Below are 7,286 nucleotides of genomic sequence, written 5' to 3' on the forward strand. Positions count from 1 at the left end.
ACCGGAGCAAATCTCTGTAATTAACATTCTGACTAAACTGGCATTTGTGCGCTCAACAATACGGTCTATACTTTCAATCGAGGTCTTGGTGCTACTATAAGAGAATGCAGTTTCATTATAGGGTTGTTAACATATTTAGAAAAATATTAATTGCGTATAAACTATAAATATATGTACTCGTATAACAGATTCCAAAAATAAATATATATTTATGAGAGAAATTAAAAAATAACTATAACAGCAGTGTTAAGCGCTGATTGGTCTTTAGGGTAGACATGCAGCTGTGACCGATCTCAGACAGGACGGTAATATTGGCGTCCTATTTGAGGTCGATTACCAATCTAAATAAAGAGCAGTGTCCATTTACCATGACATTGACTAACGATAAGGCAGTCGGGCTACCTGATGGAAAGCAGTCACCGTCGCCTATCGACATTTGCAACACAAGAGGAGCCTGTGCATCGCCTATGCATCATCTTGAAGAGCCCCATGCCATAGCGCTCAGGGAATACCTCAGAAGGAAGTTCGCTCCATATTTTCAATTATTAGAAATATTCAAATATCGCTCGATAGATAGAAATTGTATAGATAGTTTATTATGGATTAAAAACAGAGGTATACGACAGTACGTTTGGCAACCCTATCACAGTAAGGATATCGCTTCAACACAATTTAAACCTTATCCAAAGGTTGTATTGTTCGAGTTGCAGTAGTACCTCAGGAAGTTTTTATCATGATTGGTAGTTTAGTGGAGATAGGCGCAAAACGCACCCGCGAGCTGTCACGCGCCACGGTTGTCGGTTCGACGATCTTTGGTTATCTTTTTGAAAAACCGGACAGCGGTAAAACAGGAAACTGTAGTTGTTGACAAGTAATGCTTTGTAATGGCGAAACAAATTGTAGGTAATCGTGTTACTATACATAATGATATTGATAATTATTGTAGCTGATACGAAATGGTAGGACAGTTATTCTACGTAAAAATAAGAGTATTTTTTTTAATGTTTCGTCTTGAATTTGGGGAGAATCTTATAAAGAGACAAATTTGCTTTTCTCGCTAGTATCTTGTTTAATATCTCAGTGTCTGTTTTTCAATATTTGTTGTTTGTTAAATGATAAAAAGTTTAAAAAAAATATTAAAAATAAGTGACTTTTTTCTCAGTGATACAGTCAAATTCTATGTTGATGTATTCGATAGATGTATTGGTCACACAAAGATGAGTATATGAGATACATTCTAACCTAGGATGGAAAGCAGAAAATTCATCATTAAGATGTCTGAGTCTGACTGATCGCGGATCGAACCCAGCACACTGCGTTTCGGACCGGTATGGTGATCGTTAAGCTACATGCCTCCTTTTTAGATGTCGGTTAAAAAGTAAGCAACACAAAGGAACTAAATGGGAATTTGAAATGAAGGCTACAGTTTCCTGTTATCAGTATAAATCTATAGAGATATAAGTAACATGTGGGTTGATGGAGCCATAATTATACAACACAAATAACTGATATCCCACGGCTACCGTATTTAAAGTTAATGCTGTGTCCTGAAAAGAATAAAGGAATATTCTATTGACGGAAGAAGATTATTTAAAACGTGTGTATTAGGATAATAATATTTGTTTGCACATAATTCAGTATTTTAATGGAATGGAAGGCGGTAACGAGCATTCCTAATTCACCAGATTTTGTCAACGTTAGTCCATTACTGTTCCACTGCTACAAGTCTTCTTTCAGTGAGAGTCGTTTAGGCCATTGCCCACCGTGCTAGCTAAGTACAAATTGGTAGACCCCACATACATATAGATTAGTATAGATATCTCACCGCCTAGTAATTGAAGGAGGCCACAAATGACAAAATGGCTGACTGTTTTCCCATTACGTCTCCGATTGTCATGGTATAATTTACGCGGAAAACACCAACATAGAGGGGTGCAAAAACAACACGAAATCGAAGAAAAAGTGCGGAAAAATGTCGTTTCATTCCTAAATGTTCTAAAAACTACATTTTTTAAATATTTTTCTAACATTTCCTTCTTAGGAGTGAGTAATCTTTACTAACCTATGCACATACATTTGAGATTGTTTACAGGAGTGTAGGTATCCTCACTTTGTTATCTTTTACTAATAAAGCACGTCATAATTAATTTCTTATCTGAACAACTAGATATCTATTTTACTAGTACTATATATTTTTCTATTTCTCTATAAAGTGCGTAAAAAGACGTCATAACAAGTTTTTTTCTCTCAATGTTTGTGACAATCTAGATTACTCTAGATTTTTTTAATAATTTAAAATGAAATTGAAACGCAAAGTACGCAGAATTACAATAAACGACATCCATTGGCTTCACATACCTATTGCTCGTGTTTTCTCACAAGTGAGCACCCAGCAGTACAACTGTTATCAGACATATAAACAAACATTGGTATTTTTATAGCAGTCATGGTGCGGTCTAGGTAATTAACGCCCACCGAGCTACCGGTATTCAAAGGGCCCGGATGCTAATCTCTTGGTATGTCATACGGTCTTGGATTCGAAATATAATTTACGAGGGAATTACAAGAACCTAAACGATTTGAGTTTGTTAATGTAATGTTGTGTTTATTGCTTATTAGTCGGCTAATACGAGTAGACTGGTATCCATTGACATTCTTGGTTGTTTCATGTTTTAAACTTATATTTTGGTTAGTTATCTGTAAAATAGATTATTAGCAATTATTAGCAATCATCGCTTTCTTCCATCCATCATAGAAAGTTCACTGAACGCACGTAAAAGGATGGTTTTGCAAATGTCCTTTCACAGGAAAACGGTGCTACCTATGTAGTGTGTGTAGGACTCATACACCTATTTTCTGGATTAAATCCTTAGGGACTCTTGCCATATATATGGTAAGAGAGGGAGTGGTACTGTTCGGGGTCGACACTACATGCTATATTGTTAATTTTCTCTGAATCTGTTTAATTTTTACCTACTTGCGGACGATAGATTTTCTAGTTCAAACGGCTTGTCGGTTATTTTGACCTATGAGTTGTCTTAAACAAATTCAATTTTTTTTTTAAACTGTGGAAATGACATATACTATATTTTTAACCAGTCGTTTTTTATTTTTGTAATAATTCGTCTTGGAATTTATTTCATGAGCGGGGAAATCGTCAATACCCTTTTCATTCTAAAAGTAAACACCGTAATGTACAGTAATCGGTTGATTATGATAAATGATAATATTGATCTCCATAAACAAAATTCAAAATTTAAATGGTGCCAACCCGGAAAACGAACCCAAAATGCTCAGCGTATCAAAACTACGAGAGCCATCATCGTTGTAAAAAACGGAGTTAACGAAAAAAAAAAGTGAAAGCTTAAACAGATACAAATTTCTAAAACTTATATAGCAAATATTTACATACAAAAACTAATACTCTTAACGACACTGATATCACTTATCACGTATTAATCGCCTATCATGTTTTAATTATTATGAGCATTCAAAACCCGTGATAGTGGTTAAGTATTTTTGTAGCACCAAATTGGAATGGACTGCTAAACTGGTTCTCGGAGCTAATTAAGAAAGCAATTTGCGAGATATTTATGGACTATAAAATAATATAGAGGTAGACGGCTTATCGACCGAGTAAGAGGAAATTAGTATGATAGGGTTGGCGATACTATTATTTTGAGTTAACCGAAATAAGCGCGCAGGAAAACATATAAGTTAATTATTAGTTATTAGTAACGTCAGTTATTAATAATAACAATTATTAAAGATTCATCATCATCATCATCAACCCATTACTGTCCCACTGCTGGGCACGGGTCTCCTCTCAGAATGAGAAGGATTAGGCCATAGTCCACCGCGCTGGCCAAGTGCGTATTGGTAGACTTCACATACCGTTGAGTTTTTTTTTTACTTTTTATAAATCTCTCAGGTATGCAGGTTTCCTCACGATGTTTTCCTTCACCGTTTAAGCAAGTGATAATTAATTTCTAATACGCACATAAATTTGAAAATCAGAGGTGCGTGCATGGGATTTGAACCTCGGACCCCTCGATCGAGAGGCCGCGTTTCTTAACCACTAGGCTATCACTGCTATTAAAGATTGATTATAATTAATTCGTCAAATTGTTGTGTCAATTCCTGCTTACTACAAATTCTGGCCCTAAATGACTCTATGAAAAAAATCTATATCTTTTCATTAGTTTTCCTAAATTGAAAATGGTGCAAAACATATCCATTTGTGTCAAGGATTAGACAATGGGTATTATAATTTGGAGGAGTTAACTAAACCAATCGGATTGTTTGTGATACGCAAGTTTCCGATATTTCAGCAATCTATATTCAGCCCTTACTGCCGTTATAGGCATTGAACCTGCTTGTCCCTGTAGTTCCGGGACCAGAATAGGGCTACGGTATCCCCTGCCTGTCGTGAGAGGCGACTAAAAGGGGCTTTCGGGGTTACGGGCGGCAAGAGTGGGAGCTCGAACCGCCCGGCTAGCGACCCCAGGAAGGACGACGGTATGTGTGGTCGCATTCCGTCGTGTACACCAGACGGTGTGGTGACACAAAGTCACCTGGGCGGAGCCCGACGGGGTGCGCTGAGTGCGCTGAGAGGACTCCGGTCGCGTTCCTTTGGAGATCCCGGAGTCCTCTACGCAGTGCCGAGGACGGCCACCGGGGGGGTTTTAGTGCGGTAAAAGTCCCACTTAACCCCGTGTCGCTCCCACGGCACCGGGTACCTTTTGAAGGTTTCCCCCTCGAAAAGAAAAAACAAAGGCATTGAACCTGCAACACTGAACGGTCGATACATTTAGTAACTACCACGTCGTTCATGAAGCCATTTTAGATTAAGTGAAAAAGAAAAAGGTAAAATTTTATAACTGTACTGACAGCCCTGTATTTTTCCGTATGGTTTTAAAATCTCAAGTTTTATGTGAACGTTCTTTTAGGACCAGTGATAATAAAAACACAAGATCAAGGATATCCTTCGAGTAATATACATCAAAAATACACCTGTGTACACAACATATACATAAATAATAAAATTTATGTTCTGATTACTCGTTTTTGAGTGTATGTGATCTGGTGGTTGACCATAACACGAATAAAACTTTTAACTAGAGAACTGGAATAAAATTGTGATGAGATATTGTAGAATATTGAAATAAATCACGGCAACGAGTATCTCGACGTACAGTATATTCTCCAGACTTTTCCCAGTAATGGGAAAAGTCTAATTAACTTAACGTCTGGTTGACGCCAAGCCGCTACTTCTATAACAGAAAAATACATTAATTTATCTATTTAGTAGTAGTTGTACGATGTGAACCATACCACCACATATGACTGCATGATACTACAGAAGTCTCCGGGTATTCCTGAATTTATAAAATTTGGAAGATAGTAGAACCGCATCTGTTTCGAGTGTGAAAATTGTCGTCTTTCAGTGGAGACAGCCATATTAGTCGTGAGTAGCAAAGTATTTGTGGTCGGATTCAGTTGGGATCCTACTGTATTGTGTTGTGGGAGTTGTTTACAGATTTCGATGGGCGGACCACTAGTTGGACTGCAAGCTGGTTTCTTATAAAAATAATGTGTGCGTGCGGTCTTCCATCGCAAGTTTTTAATTATTGAAAAATATCAGCTGGATAGACATTCAATCGATTTTCCAGTTCCCTCCTGACGTTGACTGAGCAAATCTTATCAAGATTGTATTCAACTCCGAGACAATACCTATTGAAATACTAATGCGTAAGAATAACAATAAGTCGTGTGTAGAAAGTGTTTCAAAACAATGGACATTGGTACCTACCAATATGTTCCACCGAAGACTCATAAACGATATGCGATAGATACTCGCTTACTCGCAAGTGACAATTAAAAAAAATATGTATTTCGAAGAGTATCATATACAATCAAAAATAAAATCAAAACATAGGTATTAGGTGTGTACAACTATTATTTTGATATCTTTTGATTCCGCGTTGACCCTATTTTCGTTTTCTTTTCCTTTATCCAATCACATTACTGTGGCAAGGTGGAGTACTGCAGGCTTGCAGAGTTGTGGGGAGAGGCGTGGAATCGTGCAGCAGGACATAAAAAGGCTTGCGGTGCGGCTTACTTTCTTTTCATTTGCTCTTTGCGCTTTTTCTACAGTTTGTCTTGAAATTCGTACCAAAAGTTTATTTTTAAAATGTTAAAGCCTCTCTCGTATTTTTTATCACTTGTGCCATATCATCTTTATTTAAAAAAATAGTTTAAGAGACATTGTTTTCCCAAATTATCATGTTGGCAAAATTTCAGTTCAATCGTTTGGGGTTTAATATTCAGTTTCTAAATTCCACCTTAATATAAATAAGAGCAAGGCAATTTACATAAAAGCTTTTAAAATCTATGTTCATTAAGTAACTTTAACTTACTTTAACTATATGATTTTATCGCTCAACTCTCATCGCGTTGCTCGTTGTTGGTGAAACAGGTCCCGCAGTCGAGGAGTGGGCTACCGACTCATAATGATTTATCGATTTCTTCGTCAACAAAACAATGAACTTATTATCTCTTTGAAAGAAATTGATATCAGATTTGATTGAATGTTTCGTAACAGCGCCGCATTCATTGGGGATTTATTGTTCATGAAATTATTCTTTCAATATCGATTCATTAAGAATATAATGTTATGAATTAATTGATTCAAAGTTCTGTGTCCTGTGTCAGAACTTTAAATGAATTGAACGCGTATTGTTTTGATACTACTATATTTGTAGGTAAAATAAATGGTTAAGGACATACGTTAAAGGAAGTAGGTGTAATAAAGTAAGCCTTATGTTAAAGCTATAAAAATTAGGAGGTAAGTTTATTGTAACTGATTAAGTAAAATTGTAAGAAAATAAGGGAACCACTACATTTGCAGAAAAGGTCATTAGCTCTTAAAATTATCTTACTCTATTTTGAAGCTAACTATAATACGTGCCAAAGGATGAGACACAAATACATACATACACCCGAAAGGCATTACTCTCCGCCGAGTAACGTAGTCGATCAAACGAAGTAAATGGACATGCCGCCATTGGACAACAATTTATCCAAACAAGTTATAACAATACCTAAGTAAATAAAAGACATTGAAGTGGAAAGGTCTTCAATTCCACTGCCAATGTATTCCACGCGATTGTATCATCAGTAACTGTCGGCGACTCGCCAAGGAATGCCTAAGGTACCTCGTTTGTAATTCTTCACATCTTGACTGCCGTTAGTTAGGTATTGAAAATACTTTGTTAGAGAAACTT

Source organism: Epargyreus clarus, unplaced genomic scaffold, assembly GCF_041222505.1.
Source record: "Epargyreus clarus isolate Ecla_fem2 unplaced genomic scaffold, WU_Ecla_fem_2.2 ptg000026l, whole genome shotgun sequence".
Classification (NCBI taxonomy): Eukaryota; Metazoa; Arthropoda; class Insecta; order Lepidoptera; family Hesperiidae; genus Epargyreus; species Epargyreus clarus.